General features: G+C 38.3%; 1 non-coding gene across 1 annotated transcript; it reads right to left on the bottom strand.

Annotated features, from left to right (window-relative positions):
• Window positions 1-20916: 20916 nt before the first annotated feature.
• LOC141624568 (small nucleolar RNA R71) lies at window positions 20917-21023 on the bottom strand. Its single transcript, XR_012534374.1, has one exon. It is a non-coding gene; the product is annotated as a small nucleolar RNA R71 (small nucleolar RNA).
• Between the last annotated feature and the right edge of the window lie 1051 nt (window positions 21024-22074).

Here is a 22074-nt window from a genome sequence, read left to right as displayed (position 1 = left end):
CCCTTTCTATTTGACCTATGGCATGGAAGCTGTACAGGCAGTCGAGTTAGAAATATCATCCTTGCGTATCTTACTCGAAAGTCAAATCCCGGAAGCCGATTGGAAGAGGGATAGATATGAAGAACTCATCCTCCTGGATGAACGTAGGCTACGCGCATTACATAATGTCCAAACATATCAAGCACGTATCAAACGAGCCTTCAACAAAAGGGTCAAGCCAAGGAACATCAAGGAAGGAGACTTAGTACTCAAGTCGGTTAGAGCTCTTTTACCTGTCGATCCACGGGGAAAATTCAAACCTAATTGGTGTTGGAGTAAGTGTCCCCGACAATAATGCGATCACAATTGTCGATCATATTGATCACATATTTAAATCTCATATCAAGAATACGAAAGGGATGATACATAACATATATAGTCAACTGGTCCACACATATCGGTAATGATTGGCTGGCTAGAGTTTGACATTATTGTCGTGCGACGATGGTGATCAATTGATCCCTTGAGGTCACACCTAAAGGACGATTCCCTTAATTAAAAAAAAAGTTAATTAATTGTATGTCGATACAGATTAATTAATTCCTTAAAATTGAACAAATTATTATCATAAGAGAGAAAATGACATCTTATTATAATGTGATTAAATAAGATTTTATTTAGTAATTTAAGAAGTTATATTACTAAAATTAATCGGTGTTTGCGAAACACGCGAGATGAGAATGATAAGTTAGTTATAATTACAAGATGTTGTGAATTATACTAACTAGTATTTAAATGACCATTTTATGAGAAAGTAATTTTGAATTACTAGTCAATTTGTTAAATTTGCTTTATTTAATATGTAAATGATATTTAATTTGTTAAATATGCATTTTAAATTAAAACATGACATAAGACATGTCACATGTCACATGACATACAATTGTACAATTGACAAAAATAAAATGGACTCCATATTACACATGGTGACCGAAATTGGTGGGCAATTTTTAGAAGTTTTGTCTTATTCTTTTGTCTTATTCATTTGTCTATGACACTTGATAGTGACTTGACCATGACAAAGCCTTACACTAGTTTGTCTTGTGAAGACAAAAAGTAAAAAGAAAAGGGTCCTAAAGACCTACCCCCCACCGGTTTTGTCATTAGACAATTGAGAGTTTTTCTCTCAATTTTTCCTATTCTCTCATGTTTTATGAAAAACCAACATTCTCTCTCTTGTTCTTCATAAATTCAAGTTTTATGAATCAAATTTGTTCAAATCAATCACTAATAATACTAGTAGTAGTATATGAGTATTAGTTACCGATTTTAAGGTAAACCACATTACAAATATCTAATACATATTATTTTGTGGGATTTTGGGATTGTCTTGGGTGCTACTTATTGGAGGGCTTCTATTTTGAAGTCATGGATGTTCATTCATTATTGGAAAGCTCAAGAACTAACAAGAAGGAGATTTTTTTGGTGCCCATAAAACCGAAATCATATAGTAAGATTGATGATTTCTTCTCTACTACTATTTTTGTTTGCATGCATAAGATCTACAATTTATTTTATGACTAAATAAATTTGAACATATATGAATATGTTGTATAATGAGATTAATTATTTCCAACAAGCGGTATCATGAGCCTTAGGTTATTTGCATGCAAATCGGTTATAGTTTTTCCGAGTTATACGATTAACAAATAAAACTTATAAATTTGTGTTTATTATGATATATCACGAAATATATTATGCATGTTAAAGTTTCTGGTCCTAAAATGTTTTAGGATATTTTGGTTTAATTTATGGATTTTATTGTTCATTGTTTATAATAATGACATTAAAATGTGATTTTTATGATAAAAATGTCATTTTTGGACGAAAAATATCTACACTTCGATTTTTCCAGTGGTTTTTGGAGATGTTTTCACATATATTATATACTGATGGTCTGTAAATATTCTTAATTTTATGAGTTGTTATGCTCGAAATATGGATTTTTCATGTTAAATTCGAATTTAAATGCGAAAATAGGTTAATATGAGTTATATTTCGAATCTGGTCATGAAAATTTAGTATGTTGTCACATGCAATTTTACAAGATGTGTGTAAAATATTTGGCTATAATGAAGTCTTTATGCATGATTTATGAATTTTTGATGAAAAATCACATAAATAGTGACTTTAATTAGTAAAAATGCTAAAACATACTTCATGACTTAGGAAAAACATCACATATTTCATTTTATCACCTATTTCAGATCTAAAAGTTAAAAGTAAATTAAAATATTTTTTCTCATATTTTTATGATAATATTTGATAAATCCGATAAACCGCAACATTGTTTTTCTTGATAAATTTCGAAATTTTTAACCTAAGTTATTTTTTTAACATTATGAGTGTCATGGTATTTTTCCAGAATGTTCATGAGTTTAAAATTTCAAATTTCAAATTTATTTGAAATTTTTTATGATTTAATTTGAAGTTTATGACATAATATTGTATTTTTGAGTCCATTTATGAACAATTTTAAGAAATATAAGTTAATTATTGTCAATATGTTAGTGGAGACTATTTTTAAATCCTAAGATGGTTAGGGTAATTAACTAGTACATAAATATGATTTTATGTAATTATTGTGATTTTAAAAGGTTGAATCACGCAAATCCGTAAAAACTGATTAATATACGATATTGGCTCCTTAAAGGCGATTTAGCATAAAATTGGGCATGTTCATACATATTATAATGCTGCATTTTATTTATGATTGTCATAATTTTATTTTATGTAATTTTTGAATTATGTAATTTTACTTAGTATGGCCTTAGTCTTTAATTGATATTGCCCGAAATGTATGGGAATATCGATTCGGTTGTAATTTATTGTGATCTCGTATCACCGTTTTGTAATTTAATAGATTTATTTTATTTTAATTACAAATGTATAATAGGAAATTATGTAATTTATTTATTCCGGAGTACGTTGAAGATGGTGTCACTCAAGAAGGCGATCCATTAAAGAAAGTGTTGCCTTGAAATGCATGCCAAGACCGAAGTCAAGGGACCAAAGGAGTTGGTTTCCGAATTTGTAATAGTTTATTAGATTTACTATTTTAGGAAGGCCATACCAGGATTTTATTTTTATGCTTTGCATTTTATTTATATATGTTGCATGCATCGCTAAATCGTCATAACTAAACATGCATTTTAATCGAGTATTTCGACCGTGTCAATTACAATTATCGTAGTTCACCGCTTTAGTTCACTTAAAACGTGATAGATAATAAATTGACATGAGCTCTCGCTAAAATAAACAATTGAGACTTAGCCTTACCAAAAAGTAGAAACCATGAAAACCTATTTCATGAGGGAGTGCACTCGGCCCTACTGGGGTACAAACCTTGTTACGTAGGGGAAGTGGGTGATAAATGTCTATCCACCGAATTCATGTTGATAAGGGATGAATCGGCCCTACCGTGCCCAAGTTGATGTGGATTTGGTTCATGGACACATTTATTCGAAATTTGGATTGAGCTCAACGGAAGTATTCGTGACCGTAGTCGCATGTATTCCGGGCTAAAGATAAATATTAATGTAATTTTATCGACCAAGAGTTCTAAAAGTAGAATCGATTAAAGAGTTAATCCATCGAGTTATATTGATAAGGGATGAACCGACCCTACCGTGCCCAAGTTAATATGAATTTGGATCTTGGAATCATTTATAATAGTTGGGTAGAGGTCACTATATAAATGCTTTACTTGTTAAATTATTTACAAGTATTATTATAACGACAAATGTTTTTTTGTTTTCCACTATTCCGTTATCATATTGTTCTATTTCTTTACCACAATTCATATACGATATCATTTCGTTTTTTTATTCATATCTCCATTAAAACATCGTAACTAAAGACAAAATTTGAATTTTTCTTCTAAAAACCTCGTATTATCCATTGTAAGGATCTCTTGTGAAGAGTATAGATGAAAGTTATTCGTGATCAAAAGGGTTTTTGATTCTTGACTAACATATCTACTTACAATGAATTGTTTCTCATATGCTTAATTGAGTTAAGTACTTTGAAACGTTACATCATTTTGGTAACTAGATTTGTTTGAAATCAAAATTGACCAAAATACCGCAACCACTTCAATGAAAGTTTTAAGACTAAATAAACGAATGAAGAGTAGTCTTCATGAATTTCAATTTTGCTTCTCTTAGCAAAGACTCATTGAAATAAGTGGGAGCATTCTCTTAAACCGTAAAGAAAGGGATGAGGTTCAAAGAAGTAAAATTAGAATGGAATTGATACAAGGTTATGTTAAAAGTAAAGTTATTGAGAATAACGAAACTAAACCTATCAATCCCGACCGATAAAGTTTCCACTGTCTTAAATGTTGGACACTAGAAAGGAAACTACCCCAAATTATTGAAGAATCAACAAGTTAGTTTTGGGACATCTAATGGGACCTTCTTCTTTAAATGTTTATTTGATTAACATAAATTTTGCTAGTACTACTTCGTCAATATTAGAAACCAGTGGAGGTTTTCATCATTGTATTCGATACATAAGATGATTATAATATGACGACTAGCATTAAATAATGTCGAGAGATAAAGTCATTGTGTACTCAATCTAGTTTAGGGTTTATAGTTGTACTTAATTATGAATATTAAGTGCATAAACTCTAAATAAGAATATAAACTTGTTAAGATACAAAAGAGGTTTCACTTTTGTGACCCTATACACCGTGATTTGATGTATGGCTAGCCCATTATCAAGGTGAATATATTCTAAACCAAACTAGAATGATATATCATGTAGATGATGCAAGACTCAAATTGGTATCTCAAGATTAAACCTTAAATTCTGGAATGATGAACGCAAAGAGTTATCGAGTACTCTTGAAACCATTAGATCTTATGGTATATGCGTATCTTGTATTCAAAGCAAGATGTCTCGTGCCTTTTGGTTGAAAAGGAGATCGAGGTTGTAAATCATTGATCCAAAATAGGTTGATCATTTTCTTTTACCAACGATTTAAGTTGACCCTAATGTGTTCACTTAATAAGGTAAATAAAGAAATCCTTGAAGAAGTTCAAAGAGTTCAAAGAATCACGATTTAGCCGTGATGGGATTATCAAAGTGAAGACTTTGATATAAGCCAAAGGAAATGTGATATAGTATCACAATTTAATCTCTCTTAACACACATTATGGAATAATGAGTGGTTGGATAAGAAATCAAACGCTATTCGATATGGTTTGGACTTCAAATCAAGTTACTTTGAGTTACTTGATCCTTTTGGGGATTTTATCATTTTGTCTAAATTATTTTTCCACTAAATCTAAAACGAATCATATGAGATATGAAATGGTAGGGTACCATGTTTGTAAGTTTTTCAAAAGAAACAAATTTTCATTTTCTCTTACTATAATCACGAGTACAACGGGTTTGTGGCTCGTGAAGCTGTCTTTCTAGAATACAAGTTTATTTCTAGAAGACAGAGTGGGAGAAATTTTTCAAGAGCCACAAAGAATGTTATGTCGCAAGAAACTGGTCCTTCTTGGCTACATGAGACGTTTTTGTATAAGACGTTGTTTCTTCAAAACCTAGGAGGTTAAAGTCATCACTTGTTGAAGATGATGAATTAGTGTTACTTTTTCATCATAAAGAGCTTACAACTTACAAAGAAATTATTTGATTCAAGTTGATTACTTCTGGAAAGTAATGAACATATGACTTATATGAGAGTGTTTAAGTCACAACTCAATACAAGGCTTAGAGCCATGAAAATCCGAAATAAAAAGCTTGATTAGTGTCAAAGGGTTTTGCACTAATAAAGAGAGATTTCAAAGCTTGATTGGTTGCAAAGGGTTTTGCACTAGTTGAAATGCTTAAGTCTATTTGGATCTTCTTAGTGATTGTGTTTCATTATGATGATATACATATAGCGTGTGAATCTAAAATCCACTTCTTAAATTAGAAGGAATGTATTCAATACATGTCTTGAGTTTTGTAGATTCTTGCCATCCTAAGATAATGTGAAACTTAAGAGAGGGTCTTAAGTAGGACATCAATGAGTTGGAATCAACATTTTGATCATGTGATGAAACTTTTCTCAATAAGTTGAGAAGTTATGTTTATACATGAAGATTAGTGGGAGTTACGGAAATTTTAATTAGTCTAATATATGGATGACATATTGATCATTGGGAATGATTAAGACTTTTGGACTATTATAATACATCTTAATATCTGGATTTATGGAGATAAATCCACTTGATATTAACGTCAAATTAGAAGTCTTATGTTGATAAGATTCATGACTAGTTCAATCAAGTTGAACATATTTGATTGATTCCCTTTGCTTCCGCTGCCGAATCAATTAAATGAGTAATGATGTATAACACTTCATATACTTTGAGTATGATGAATTGTTTCAAATCGAATTTAAGTAATAGTTACCAAGTAAGCCATAAAATTACCCTTATGTGCTTGCAGAAGCATTAAGGATGTAAAGCAAAGTGTTTTTGATGCAATTTTATGTAAGGGTGTTACACAAATGACAATTGACAATTGAGATTGCACATGGTTTCCGACAAAACCATGATCAAAACATATTAGGATGGTTAAGATACCATTGTGGCTATGTTATTTAAGAAATAGATTTTCTAGAATCGCTCTAGACAATAAAGAACAATGAGAAATATTTACAACGGAAATTGAGTACACTTGCAATCATGTGATGTGCAAGAAGGATGAGTCCCGCACTCTATGAAAACAGTGGGAGCTATTTTAAGGCATGAAAGCCTATGTCTTGATTGGATCTAGACACGTACTCAGAAAGTTTTGTAATGGAAATGTATACATTACAAAGGAAAACGAGTATGTAGTAAGGTTGAGTAAGGTACAAGAAGTTGATAAAACCTACTAACCAAAGCCTTCTCATGGGCTTAACATGATTAATCATGTCATATGTCATTTCAATTGCATTGAGATGAATAACTACATATAAGATGAAAATGGATTATAAAATTATGAAGTAGTAATCAGGTATTGACTATTCATATGATAATCACATTTGTCGTTCGAGTTTTTAAATCTAAAAACTCCTTTTATACTTTGTTACATCCAAACGGGTTGTAGAGACAATATTGAACCCCGTTAAAGTGAACCCGGATTAATATAAGTATTCGCCCATAGTCACTTGTATGAGGTGACGTATCGAAGTGACTAGAGTGTGATGCGATTGATGGCAAGTTCAGTGCCATACAGTCATGTGAGATGACTAGTCGATCACATAGGCAGACTGTTAGGAACACTTTGTCGGGCAGTGACCGCTTATAGAGTTCTGGCAAATTGATATAGCCTGGTCGTGGCGAGAGCTACTATAGTATTCTAATGAGTCGATTCTTTTGACTAAAGACTTTTTCGCCTAAGGTGGCACAGTTTCAGATTAACTTTGATTTTTGTTACTACGACCTTCGTAAATGGGGTCAAATGGGCATATTTTGGGTAATGATGGCTGTGGCTAGTCGAAGGGAATAAGTGCGATAGGAATTGTCCACCCCCTTGTCAGGGTTAAAAACAATATCTCAGGGCCACTCGAGGAGTAATGAACTGGAAATGCGTAGCCACGCTCGGAAGGTATCGATGGTAGATAACTCCGGTCAAATTAGTTATTCTCCAGATCGAGGAAACCACTCTCGATATGATCACTTGCAAGTACGACCTGAAAGACACCTTGCATTGAGTGGGAGATACACTACTACAGATACAGGCTATAACAACGGCTAAAAACCGTTTGTTATATAAAATAGCGGACGTTGTTAAAGCGTCCGTTGTAAAAGGTTTTAACAACGGTTGGTTTTCTTAAGCAACCCGTTGTTAAAACTATTAACAACGGTTTTAAGTATCAAAACCCGTTGTGGAAAGTGTGACTCAATTTTGGTGGGAAAGTTCTAACAACGGTTACTTTACAAAGAACCGTTGTTATAACTAAAGACAACAGGTTGTTTCTACATAACCGTTGTTGTTTGTTTTTACAAAATAAAAAAAAATTAAATTAAATATTACTAGATGCATGCATAATTACGGGGCCCGTTATAATTCCGATGCATGCATTATTACTGCCATCCCTGTACTGTGCATATGAATGGACAATATATGGAATGGGAAGGGTTTACATAAGATTTGAAGCAGGGAGATATGATGATTATGGCACAACTTCCTAAATATGCATATATTATATTAATTAAAAAACAACTCAAAGGACACATTACTTAGTATAAATACATACATTATCTCAACCACCATTCCATTATCTCACTATCTTCAAACCCTAACTCACTAAAACAATCTCCAAACCCTAATTAATCTTTCAAACAACTCCAAAGTTCATCAACAAAATGAACGATTACATCCTTAAAACTCTTACTATGACCGAGAACAACAACAGCTTCATCCGCCGGTTGCTCCATATCGAGGACAGTTTTAGGAGCTATCTTGTGGATCTTTGAAGCCGCACTCAAGGACGCCAAAAGAAATGGCTTGACAGAGCGGCTTGTTGCGGCTATATGACGATATAGCAATTGCTGAACGAAACCTCCAAATAGCTAAGGAGGAGAGGAGGGATATCATAGAAGAGAATAAGACTCTCTATGAAAATATAAGAATTGCATTTTTAGAAATGTAATTTTTTTTTAATTTATGTATATATATATATATATATATATATATATATATATATATATATATATATATATATATATATTAATTAATTATTAATTAAGTTTATCATGCATTCCTCTCTATCATCTTGCTTCTTCTTTGTTTTATTTTATTTAATTTGTTTTACGAGCTAATTACGCGAATAATAACATAATAATGATCGATAAAAACCCATCATATATACATGCAAATGAAATAATTAAAAAAAGAAAACAATGACGATGAAAGACGATGAAACCAACAAAGGATGGCGAGATTTACGATAATTAGAGAAAGTAAGAGACGATGAAACCAACAGTGACGGCGAGATGATAAAGCGACGATGACAAAGAGAGAAAGAGACGATGAGAAAGTGTGTTTGCTGTGTTTGTGTTTGTGTTTGTCTGTGTTTGTGTTTGTGTTAGGTTATTTATGTGTTTTGTGGCTATAGCTGATCTGTGTTTGTGTGGTTTATAGTATGGAAAGTATTGACAACGGTTGTTAAACAACAACCGTTGTTAAATAAGTTTTAACAACGGTTGTAAATCAACAACCGTTGTCAAATAAGTTTTAACAACGGGTTTAAAAATACCCGTTGTGATTACTTTTCACTAACTTTGCGCCAATTTTGCGCGAAATTATTAACAACGGTTGTGCAAATTTGACTCATTGTTAAAACTTATAACAACGGTTATATAACCATACCCGTTATAATTAAGTTTAGTAAAAATCGCGCCATACATTCTACAACGGCTATTGTGATTTTCGTGCATAAACGTTGTTAAAGGGGCGTTGTAGTTGCCTGGATTTGTAGTAGTGATAGTAATAGGACAAGAGAATTGGTGACGCACACTTGTCGAGGACAAGTGGGATATTGTTGGAGTAAGTGTCCCCGACAATAATGCGATCACAATTGTCGTTCATATTGATCACATATTTAAATCTCATATCAAGAATACGAAAGGGATGACACATAACATATATAGCCAACTGGTCCACACATATTGGTAATGATTGGCTGGCTAGAGTTTGACATTACTGTCGTGCGACGGTGGTGATCAGTTGATCCCTTGAGGTCACACCTAAAGGACGATTCCCTTAATTAAAAAAAAAGTTAATTAATTGTATGTCGATACAGATTAATTAATTCCTTAAAATTGAACAAATTATTATCATAAGAGAGAAAATGACATCTTATTATAATGTGATTAATTAATACGTTACATAATAATAATAATGCTAAATAAAATAAAATAGACTAGGATTCTAAAAACCCCATCTTCTTATTACAATAATAATAATAAATAATAATAAAGATTAGGACTATTCCTCCATTTTCCCTTTGCCCTTGTCATTTTTGTCATATTTCTTGTCACGACCTCGAGCCGGACGCTCTTGCGCCACTTCGGACCTAATCACCAACGGTCTTTCTCATGGTCTAGCCTTCCCATTCTTGTCAATCACTTTGTCCACGACAGGAGAGGTCTTCGATTTATTCGAAAGATGAACAACTCGAAACCCGGCTTCCTCCTCTCCCTCAGTCAGATACTTCTCTTTCTCCTTTTCCACCTCGCGCACCTTGTAGTCAACGGGCTCGCGCTTCCTCAATCTCTCACGCTCCTCTGGAGTAGTAGCTTTCCTCCACCGCAGATAGGAGTCCGACACCCATAAAGCACTAACAGAAGAGTTCAAGAACCATACATTTCTTTGAGCCCATTTAATGGCCCACTCCCTTCGACTCTTAGTAGTAAGCGCCATGGCAGTCTGCGGGACAGTGTCAAGCTTCGGGATTGTCTGCTTCAGTCCAACCTGTCTCATCAGCCTCTCCGGAAAGATGCATACCATGAATTCCAAGCCAGGAATGCGCACAGATCGTGTAGGATCCAAGGAAGATACTCCAGTGATAGATTTGAGATGCCACCATGGTACAACCCATCTAATCAAGGGGCCGTCATCACTCTTCAATTTGTTTTCCCAGTAATTGTAGACTCGAGTGAAGTCCACCATGTAGAGCCTAGTCCTCATAATAATTGAGCGAGTATGATAGGCAGGAACATTAACTGGGGGCTCGATCAATCGAAGGCGCTCCATAAGCCAAACCTATCAAAAGCAAGTATTAGAGAAAAAAAACGAAAAAAAAAGTGTTCTTTTACCTGCAAAATAACGGGACTTCCCAAATAAGGTAGGTCACGATTGGCTTTCCTGTTATCCAAACCCAATAGGATCTCTCCTAAACATAAACAAGCTGGGCTCCTGCGCAGTTCCATTTGCTCAACTAGGCCCAGAAGACGGGGATCACCTCTCAAATCCTCATCAACATGCCCTTGAAGGACATACACATGTAACAAGCAAAATCCGAATGCCCTTCGCCTAGCAACATAAGAGATGGTGGGGTCGGCCTTGTTAATAAATCGGTCAATAAAGTCCAACATTCGCACTCCTTTCGAGGTCACTAAACGGTCCACCTCAATTCAGGTCAACCCAAGCAAGTCTCTAAATTTGTTCTTATACCCTTGTGAAGTAGAAGGAATAGCAGGCAAGTGTTCCGGGTCCCACCCACCAATCGCAGCAATTTATTCAGGAAACGGGCAAATGTCACCTCCGGGGAAAGCAAAAACGTGATAATTCGGGTCCCAATAATCAAGACAAGCATCTAGGAATGGTTTGACTACCTTGATAAGCTTCAAACTCAACAAAGATCCAAGATTATAGGCATCCATGTCATACTTCTCCATGCTAGAAAACTCATTGGTCCACTCCTTTAGACGAATTTCTAAAGTATTCATGATGAAGGATTGTTTTGAGAGTTTTATGTAATAAGACGAAGGAAGAGACGGAAGAACTGTGTGAATAAAACCTCTATCGACATCTCTATTTATACTAAAATCTGTTTCCTAAAATCCGCCAGGACGGATACACCGGGGAACAGGCGCAGCACCTGCTGCGCCTCTTCAAAGAGACGCAGCTCCTGCTGCGCCTCTTCCTCAGCAACGTTTCTGCGATTTTCCGCGTTGGATCTTTCCTAAATTCCTTAACAAATAATTTCCTATTCATACGGGTTATTATTTTGGTAAATACGTCAAAGTTACCATATTTCGTGTTTCCTAATTTTGCGGATGCGCATTTCGAGACGATATCGACATTTTCATCATTTTAGCACACTTGTACACTTCTCTTTTACATTTTCTTTTCAAGGAATCATTTCACTCTTCATTTCCAACTTATAGATTTCTATTTTTTTCATTTTTTTTTGGGGGTAACCCTCCCTACCGCCCGGTCATTTACGGCAAATTTTTTGCATTTTTGCATTTTTTGCATTTTCGAGTCATTGTTTTGCGCTAATTTAGGCCATATGTATGCATACATGTTCTATGTGATTTCTATGTAAATTTCGGCAGCATGACGGCTTAAACCGTAATCTACCAAACCTGTTCAAAGCTAACCTGCAGGAACAAACAACGCAACCCAGCAGCAAAGGCACTCAGGCCGTCGTATATACAACCAAAAGAGGGTTATGTACAACAAACTGGGGGCTCGAGCCCCAAGCAAAATCCAAAATGTCCAAAATGTAGGTCCTAAAATGTACAAATGTGCAAGATACAGACAACAACAAAACAAAACTACTGCCATTCGCCGCCTAACTCCGCAACTCTCACCTCGGGAGCAGCAACCTCGGCGTCGCGAACCTCGAGCTCCCTCAGCAAACGAGCTGTCTCCTCCCGAGACTGGGCCAACTCTCGCTCCAGCTCGCCCTCCCTCTGCAAACAACAAATTGGCTCATGTCAATCACTTCAAGCAATCATAACAAAAATTAGAAAATTCAAAAAATGAAGTAGACGAAAGGTTCATACCTGACAACCTCCACCGCCGACAAGTGCCTCGACGGCAGTAGCTCGAAGCCGGTTGGCTACCCTCCATAACGCCACAAACCGAGACGGCGTGACCTGCATTTCAAAAGAAAAATGTTTAGGAATCAATCAAACTTGAGCAAATGTGTTCTTGCACAAAAATCATACAAATTAGAGGCTCACCCTCCGAATCGATCTTGCCACTCGTCCAAGCCGGCATCCGTCACGCCAGTCAAAGTCACGCAGCTCGGAGATCGTCGTCCTCCCGGTCGCGTCGGTGTACTCGAGAGCCTCGGGGTACTGGGGGCTCGATGCCCGCCGCCTCAACCTCCTGCAAAGACAAAGGATTGCCATTAATCGATGATCATTCATTATGCTTTCGAAATGGTCATAAGGAGAGTAAATGCTCACCACAACCGGCCAGTACGCCAACCTCCCGTAGAGGAACACCGAGTAGTCCTCACCAGGAAGCAGAATGGCGTCACCACCAATGCCAGCCAAGTCAGCTTCCCTCTCAGCCTCAGAAGGCTCCCTAAACATCGTCCTAGGAGGATCGATGGGAACCGTCAAGACATCCCGAGAGCACTGAGGAGCCAAGGGCTCGCGCAAGTACCACACAGGACCCATCGACATCCTCAGTAGCAACCGGCTCGAGCTCCTAGGTCGAAGGACTTCAGCCACGAAAGGAGGAGCGCCAGCGTACTCCGCCCAAGGCCTGGGCACCCACTGGGAAAAGACAAGAAAGAAATCATTCTCTTGATCGGTAAAAAGTAATAAAGAAGCAAAACGAATATAAGTGAGATGCTCACGCTGTCCAGCTGAAGAGCGTTCACGTCCCGCCGGTAGACACCGTAGAGGAACGCTTGCTCCTCGTGCGACACATCACCCAATCCCTCACAACGGGATAGGCCTTCTCCAGCGGCTATGTCCTCTTGGGCGAGAGGCTCGGAAAGTAGGAGTACACACACGCCTGTGAAGCAAGATAGTCAATTACGATCTTTCGTAATTCGACAAGAAAAAGAAGTGATTATTAGTCTGAATGAAGGTTCATACCTCCAACAGTAGTCCAGGGCCGACAGCACCAGGAGAAGTCCCCTTCTCCATCAACTCCGGATGAACCATGGCCCTTATGAAGCGGACGAGGACCGCAAAACCAGCAGTGACCCAGTCCCAACGTCCTAGGGAGCTTAGGTCAGAAAGGAAGGGAAGAAGCTTCGTCGACAACCTCTCTCCCTTGTCTCCGAGGTAGATCGAAGACAGAAACCATCAAAGCCACAAACGGGCCCTCTGCTCAGCTGTACAGGGAGGAGGAGCCGTCTCTCTCCCGTCAATCACCACCCGCGCCAGGGTCTTCTCGCAAAGTAGTCTCGGACATAAGAACTAGGCACAAAACCACTCACTGTAACAGCCTTCGGCGCCAAGTTCCAGCCGATCAACCTCCTAGCCTCGGTCGAGTCCACCCTCGTGGCAGTCTCCGGCCACTCCACCTCCTCGGTCCTACACGGCAGACCAGAGATCATGCCGTAGTCCTCCAGCGTGACTCCCACCTCACCAAAAGGCATGTGAAAAGTGGAAGTCGTATCCCAGAATCGGTCCAAGAAAGTGCGGACCAGGCTAAGGTTAGCCCGCAGCTTCCTCTTCGCGATATCCCTCCAAGCCTGCACTAGGGCGCCAAATGCTCCCCGCTCGATCATGGCTCGCTCCTCCGCCGACAGCCTCTCGTAGCACTCCATCGCCGTCGTGTAGCCCGAGAACGATCTGATGTTCCCGGCCTCCTATTGTGATTTGAAACAAAAGCTATCTTTAGTTTGAATGAAATTGGAAAAGAGTTGAGCAAATAAAATGAAAGAAGGTGAGTGATGGGTAATGAATTCAAGATTACCAAGCTCTTCACCGTCCTATAGGACAGGTGACCCTCCGTAGCCCAAAGCAAGTGCCTATTGTCCCAGGTTTCAGCCCACGCGGGTGCTCCCCTCAGCTGACGACCGCCTCGCCCAAAGTTGGCCCAACTTGGGGCCTCCTCCTCCTCCTCCTCCTCCTCGAAGACCTCGTCCTCAGCAACCTCACCAGCTGCCCTAACCGCAGTGAAAGCCTCCTCGAGAGCACGAGAAGCATCAACGGCTGTGTCTATGTCCATGGGAGCTCTCCCAGAAGTAGAAGCCTCGTCACCTACAACGTTAAAGTAATTGTAGGCCGCGTCAAGTGACGACAAGCCTTGGTTAAGGGATTTTAGAGCTTTAGAAGCCCCGAAGTCGCTCTTTTCTCGCCATCTTTGGCCATATTCCCACAAACCCGATCACTCATGTGGTAATTTGGGTTAATTCAAGCCTAAGTTGAAGCCTAGTCATGGGTTCGAGTCAGAATTTCGACAGCATTTCGTTATAACGGCGATTATGCCCTAGAAAAGTGTCCTAAAAAAGTCATCACAAACCAGAATTCCAAGATGGTAGGAAGTTTACCCATCATCCAAGGATTCCAAATATCAAGTTTCATCGCAAATAGGCAATCCTAAGGCCATTTTCGAAGCAATTTACGGTTTAGCTATCACACCGTCTCAATTTCACTCAAATGCCCAAAACTCAAATAAAATTCAAAACAAATACATGGTTATGATCCTTATGCTACCAATTAGCCATTTATAAGGTCAATTTTACAAGAAAAGATCATTTGGGGGGAAAAGCCCCAAATTTTCGACATTTTAGGGTTGAAAACCCTAAATTTTGTCGATCCAATTCGTCCGTTATAGAAGATTAATGCAAGAATGATATACATACCTCGATTGGTCATGGTAAATGCAAGCTTTTGGATCAAATTTTGGCGGAAATGGTTGAGATTTGAGAGAGAAATTGAGGAATTGTGTTTCGAAACAAATGAAATGAACCCCTGTTTCATCGCTTTTTTACGCAGGAAAGACACCTCCAGGAATAGACGCAGCAGGTGCGGCGCCTCTTCCAAGAGACGCAGCTCTTGCTGCGCCTCTTCCTAAACTTCCCTTCATACGAATTTTCAAAAATTCGTTATGAGTTCGTTATTTGTGGGCCCATCTTTGGTGCGCCTCTTCCCCGATGTCATTTATTTCTTTTCTGGTCCGTTTGACGATTATTCTTCGCTCAGACCCGCATTTCTAAGCCAACTACAGACTACCGTACATTATTTACTGCTTCCAAGACCTTGTTTGTCACAACGAGAAAGTATTCCCCGACAGGTGTTTCGACACGCCTTCATTATATTCCCCCAGCGAGAGTAAGCGGATAGACAATCCCTCTCGAGACATGGAGATGAATTCCCGATAAGGTTTCCCCAACGAGATTTCACGACATACAATCGTCCTTCTCAAGTTCTTCTGAAGTTTGTTTGAAGACGACCCAAGCAGATTTCTCCCAACAGTTCCCGCATGTGTTCTGCTACTCACGATATTTCTTGTTTCCCCACGGAGTGCGATACAGGTGTCGTTCTCCAGAAGTTCCCAGACCGGCAGAGTTCTTACACTCGAGCCTTAGTTACCCCTTAGGTCGAAATTATTTTTGGGCCTCCTTCCCATTGATGCTTTCCTTTAGGATCCCACACCCTAGCACAATCCTTACTTATCTTTTAGGTCTTAGCTTTAGCTCTTACGCTTACCTTTAGCTCTTACGCTTATCCTTTAGCTCTTACGCTTACCCCTTAGCTCCTATGCACCTCCAGAAGCATCTCGAGAAGGAAGTTTCAGGTATGGTCTCTTCTTATAGCTGGCAAGCCTCCTTACGTAATCTAATGGACTTTAAACGACCCTCCCCGATAGTCAACAAACTTTAAAATGTTCCCGACGACAGGTCCTTGGCTCAGACCCCTTGAGCCGCCTCGCGTCGCCATAGTCGTCAGGTTGTAATCTTCGATTGACCCGATGGCTATACTTTGACTTTCGCCTTATCCAAGCCTCAGTCAAAGTGGGGGCTCTGTAGATACCTCATTTCTGCACCTCCCGCAAACCACCCGGGATGATTGGGCGGCATGTTTGATACGCGGAACGATTTATGACAGTTCATAAGTTTATCGTCAAGTGATTGCTCAAATACTTATGTCTACCTCTTAATTGTCATCTACGCGCCGATACGGTCGTTTTGACAGTAATTAGAGTACATTTGGAGTCCGGGCCTAAAACCGTCTTCATTTTCTGATAACCGCTAAAACCCGAGTCAGAATGTTCTGGAATGTTCCGGATATTTCTATTCCATATTTCACAATCTTTTAATCTTTGGTAAAGAATTTCCCGTAATATTCACACAAAATATTAAGGAAAATAAGATTAATCCGTTATTCCATAAACTAAACACGAAAATCTTTCTTCCGCAGGAGAAAACCACTTGGGAACAGACGTAGCAGGTGCTGCTCCTCTTCCAAGAGACGCAGTGCATGCTGCGCCTCTTCCAAGGCCCTTTTCTGCGTATTTTTCGTATCTTTTCATATCTTTTCGAGATTCACTTCCAAAGTTTCTCTGAAAACCCTAATTCCTCCATGTGATTAGTATAAATCGGAGCCTTCGCTCCTCATATTTCTCACGCGAGTGTCCGCCCTTCTCTTCTCCCTTTGCATTCTAGGCCACGTTCTTACTTTTTGGCGTCTACGTGCTTGAACTTTCGACCACGTAAGCTCGAATCCTTCTGAGTATCAGCCTCGTTTTGCATGACCGACCAATTTGACCAACTCCACAATCAATCAACTTAATAAATCTTAATCGTTTTCCTCTTACGAGGGCAATTTCGTTACATTTGAGTCGAGCATCACTAATCGTAAACTTAGTTCATCTCGTTTCGTCAAACATGTAAGTCTGAGGGTGTAAATCCTTCTTTATTTATTGTTATTTACTTTTTGTATCATTAATGTAAGGTTTATGTCGAAAGTACTTCTAAAAACCGATTTGTAAAACCATGTTTAAAACCCTTTTTACGGATTATCAGGAGACATACGTCGAGAAAGGACGCCGCAACTGCTGCGCCTCTTCGAAGGGACGCAACACCTGATGCGCCTCTTCGTGAGGCTGCCGCAGTTCCTGCTTCCTTTCTTCTTCCTTCGTCTTTTGATAATTCGATCGTTTTGTTTCGTTTTCAATTGTTCATTGTTTCTTTAACACGATAATTTTAAGTATAATAATTTAACATATCGTTCATCACTGTTAGTATATAATTCATCGTTAATTCCCGACTTTAAATCCCTTATAACCAATATTTGCGGGTTTTCGTCATTAAAATCAATCCGGGTTGTAGAGATTCGATTCATTCATATTGAATTTCGAATTCGACCTTTGATATATTTCTATCATCTATCGTCATATCCGTCATTAGTTCTTCATTAATTCGTTATATTTACCCTATTTAGTTCACCCGTGTCACTAATCAATCTTTCATTCCTGTAATTAATTCGTTTGCATTCATCTCATCCATGTTTTATCGCTTTTATGACTCATTCACATGTAATTAATGTATTAAATCACTTTCATATGAGTCATATATCATACTCAACCATTAAATTCACCCACGAATATTAACGATTTGCAGTTCCGACTTCACAGCCAGAACTCAGCCTTGGAACAGGCGCAGCAATTGCTGCGCCTCTTCCAGAGGGCGCAGCTCTGCTGCGCCTGGTCCATGTTGATTTCTGTCCCTGAACTCCCTTTCGGCCTTGACCTAGTTATAGCTTACGTATTATCCTACTATTATTCGTATTATCATTAATAATCTGCTCGGTTATTTCCTTTATTCTTTTTTTTTTCTCAAATTATCCGTTTTAAAGGTATTTTCGACATAAATCAATTAATCCGTTGTAATTATTGTATTTATTATTGTAATTTTCTTTATTAAATTTCTTTGTATGTCTCCACATGTAATTGAATCTTAATTCCAACTTCGACCCAATTGTATGATTAAATTACGTGTTCACCGACTTAGTATTAATTCTTCACATGCTAGGATTAATCTAATGGATGTTGCATTGCATGCATATAATCGACAATATATCGAGTATAGACAATTTCCCTAATCATTAGTAGAGGCCGCTATCGAGGCGGGCGGGATTAGGTGTTCGATCAAAAGAGCTTCCTAATACGTACCCTCACCCCTTACTCCAGATCTCTGTGAACATCTGTGTTCATTGACATCCACGAGAGTCATTCTAGACATAGAATGCTAAGGGTAACGAGTTCTTGGTGTTCATGTCACTACTTTGTGTCTTGACATGACACGAGGTATTCGAACGGTTTCCAATTTTCCACAATAAATTGGTGGCGACTCCACAAATGCAAACGCTTGTTCCCAAGCGCCCCCGTGGCCCATGTCCACACCGTCCACCCCACGAATCCGCTCGTCCAGAATCACCACAATCCGCCCGTCCCGTGCCCTGGACGCTCGGATTGCGTGACAGCTAAATCCGTCTTCTACTTGCTCAAATGAAGGATGCGCATATTTTTCTAAGACCGGCGAAAAGGAGACCGGAGTCTCCCTTGAGACCGGCGATTCCTCAAGGACTTAATCGTCATTTAAGCCCTTAGTAAACCCTAATTTATGTACCGAATCGCCACTATAAATACCTCATTAGGCTAATTAGATTATCATGTTCTTCTTAGCAATCTCTAGTGTAGTTTATATCAATCAAATCTCTCTTTAATCTTGTAATCAACATTTAATCAAGTTTTAATACAAATCTCATTTCCTTAATCTCTCTTTTGTTCATCTTTCATTTTGGGTAATTGAAGATTATTTGGGTTATTATTGGGAGATTGACAACCTTCTAATAAATCATCAAGTACTTCTATTATTCTTTGCTTTATTATTGGAATCATTAGTAGGTATTATTCTCTTAATATCTTTTTAATTATTGTTAATTATCTTCATTTATTCATCATGTTTTACTTTGTTGGTATGATTGACAACCTTGCTAGCATGTTCAACATGATAATGAGTGAGTAGTTTCCTTAGCTAGGGTTAATGGGTAATTAGGGGAAACTAACATGGGGGATGATTCATGCTTAAATTAATATGTTTTCATAGTTTATTTGCTTGCTTGTGTGATCTCAACTTATGCACATGTTATGTTTGATGAAATGCGAGCCTATGAATCCTTGCATTTTTTACCCATCACCTATCTTTTCAATGAGACTTGTAAGACATAAACCAACTCGAGTCTCATTAGACCATGCATATAGTTGAGTAGGGAAGATTAAGTTGACTTGTAGGTGTTGTACAATCTAATCGATTCGGCTCCGGGACCCAAACTTTCCTAGGATTGTAAGATATAAACCAACTCGATCCATCACAACAATAATTGCTTGCTTATAATTTGAGAATATGTTTGTATGATCAATTCCCATGAATTCCCTATGACCCCATAACACCCTAGTGCCTTTTATCAATTGTTTACATCCCTTTTTAATCATCTTGCTTGTTTACTTTTATTGCTATTTAGTTTAGTGATCTTCTACTTCAAACCCCAAATTGTGACACCCCTAGACACCACTAGTTGCAATTGAAAACCTCATCTCAATTCCCGTCCCTTGGGATCCGACCTTTACTTGCCTCTTTACTAATTGTAGAGTTGTTTGTTGAGTTATAAATTTTGTTTTGGTCTAGGTGCTCCTAACGACAAGTACCGAAAACTAAACCTCCAAGTGAGTCCGACCAAAAATGGCGCCGTTGTCGGGGACTGTGTTAACTTGATTTAGATTTTCTTAAATTGTTATTAGTTGTGTCTATCTTTGCCTTGGGGAAGTAAAACTCCTCAAGGTCTGTTCTAATTATTTTCGAGTTGTTTGATATTTTGCATGTCTAGAAGTTCACAAGGTAACTTGTTACCCTTTGATCACGAAATTGAAAGGACTTTGACAAACAATAGAAGACTTGCTAGGAGAACTTTGAGAGGTATTGGTGAGGTTGTAGATATTCAACCAAACACTATTGAGTTCGTCAACCCTTTTGCAAGAGAAGGTGAGGAGAACCCAACACAAAATCCAACACAAAATCAACCCACAATGCCTAAATTTTCATCACATTCCGTACCAACCGAGGAGAACCTACCCAATGGTACTCCCACACCACAACACTTAACCGGAAATTTTATTGCCAAATCCGCATTTATCCAATTAGTCGAAAGAAGCCAATTTGGGGGGATGCCTAGCGAAGACCCTCACTCTCACATGGAGACTTTTTGCGACTATTGTGATGCGATTTTCCAAACTAGTGTAACTCAAGACCAAATTCGATGGGTCTTATTTCCTTTTTCTCTAATTGGCACCGCAAAACAATGGTTGAAAGGCCTTGATAAGGCTACTCTCGGAATTGATTCTTGGAAGAAAATGGCTCTAACTTTCTACAAAAAGTTCTATTCATCGGAAAAGACTAACATGCTAAGAGCTCAAATTACGGGCTTTAAGCAAAGAGATGAAGAATCCTTGTATGAAGCTTGGGAGCGATTCAAGGGAATTTGTCGCTCATGTCCTCATCATGGACTTAGCGAGTGGTTCTTGCTACAACAATTTTGGAACGGTTTTTATGAAGACTCAAGAAACATTCTCAACATGGGATCAAATGGAATGTTCAACGAAGTTGACGACAATCAAACTTGAAACAAGATTGAGGAAATGGCGGTCCATAATTCACAATATAGTAGACCTCGCAAGGCTACTAGAGTAGGAAAGCATGAAGTGGACTCTATTACTCAATTGGGTGCTCAACTTAGTGCTCACAATGATACCATCAATTTGAAGTTCGAAAAAGCTATGGCTAGACTTGAAGAAGCCTTAAAATCACCAAAGCAACATGTTAATGCCATGACGGCATCTTCATCAATCCCAAGTGGGATATGTGAGAATTGTGGAACTCTGGGACATGACCAAAGTGAATGTAGGGGAACAAATGAACAAGTGAATGCTTTTCAAGCATACAAGTGTGGTACCCCTTATTCAAATTATTACAATGAGAACACCAAATTCCACCCAAATCTCTCATACAAAAGCCAAAATGTTCAAAACCTTCAACCAACATACACCCCACCTCCCATGAGAAACCAAAATCAAAGACCCTTTTACAACCAAAACCAAGGTTACCAAAATCAAACTCCATACAACCAACAAAATGACTAAGGTTTTGATGTTCAAAAAGCGGTCCTCCAAATGCAAAAGAATCAACAAGAGTTTTTCACTCAAATTCAAAAGGATAGTCAAGCAAAGGAAATTACCATCAACAACATCCTAGCCCACACCAAAATGTTGGAAACCCAATTGACTCAACTAGCATCCTCAAGCTCACAAAGACAAAAGGGGCAATTACCACCTCAAGGTAATCCCCCAAGACATGAAACGGTTAGTGTCATTCACTTGAGGAGTGGTACGAGGTATGAAGCACCGAAGAAGCAAGTTGAGGATGAAGTGGTGGAAGCTAGTGACAAAGAAGAAGTTGTGCAAAACTCCAAGGATGGAGAACCATCAAAAGAAGAAGTTTCAAAGAAAAATGAAGACAAGGCCAAGGAGAAGGAGCCCATTGTGATTAGACTTCCTTTTCCA

The sequence above is a fragment of the Silene latifolia genome, chromosome X (assembly GCF_048544455.1).
Source record: "Silene latifolia isolate original U9 population chromosome X, ASM4854445v1, whole genome shotgun sequence".
NCBI classification, from domain to species: domain Eukaryota; kingdom Viridiplantae; phylum Streptophyta; class Magnoliopsida; order Caryophyllales; family Caryophyllaceae; genus Silene; species Silene latifolia.
The sequence above is the reverse complement of the archived record's forward strand: the minus strand, read 5'-3'. Positions and strand labels throughout refer to the sequence as shown.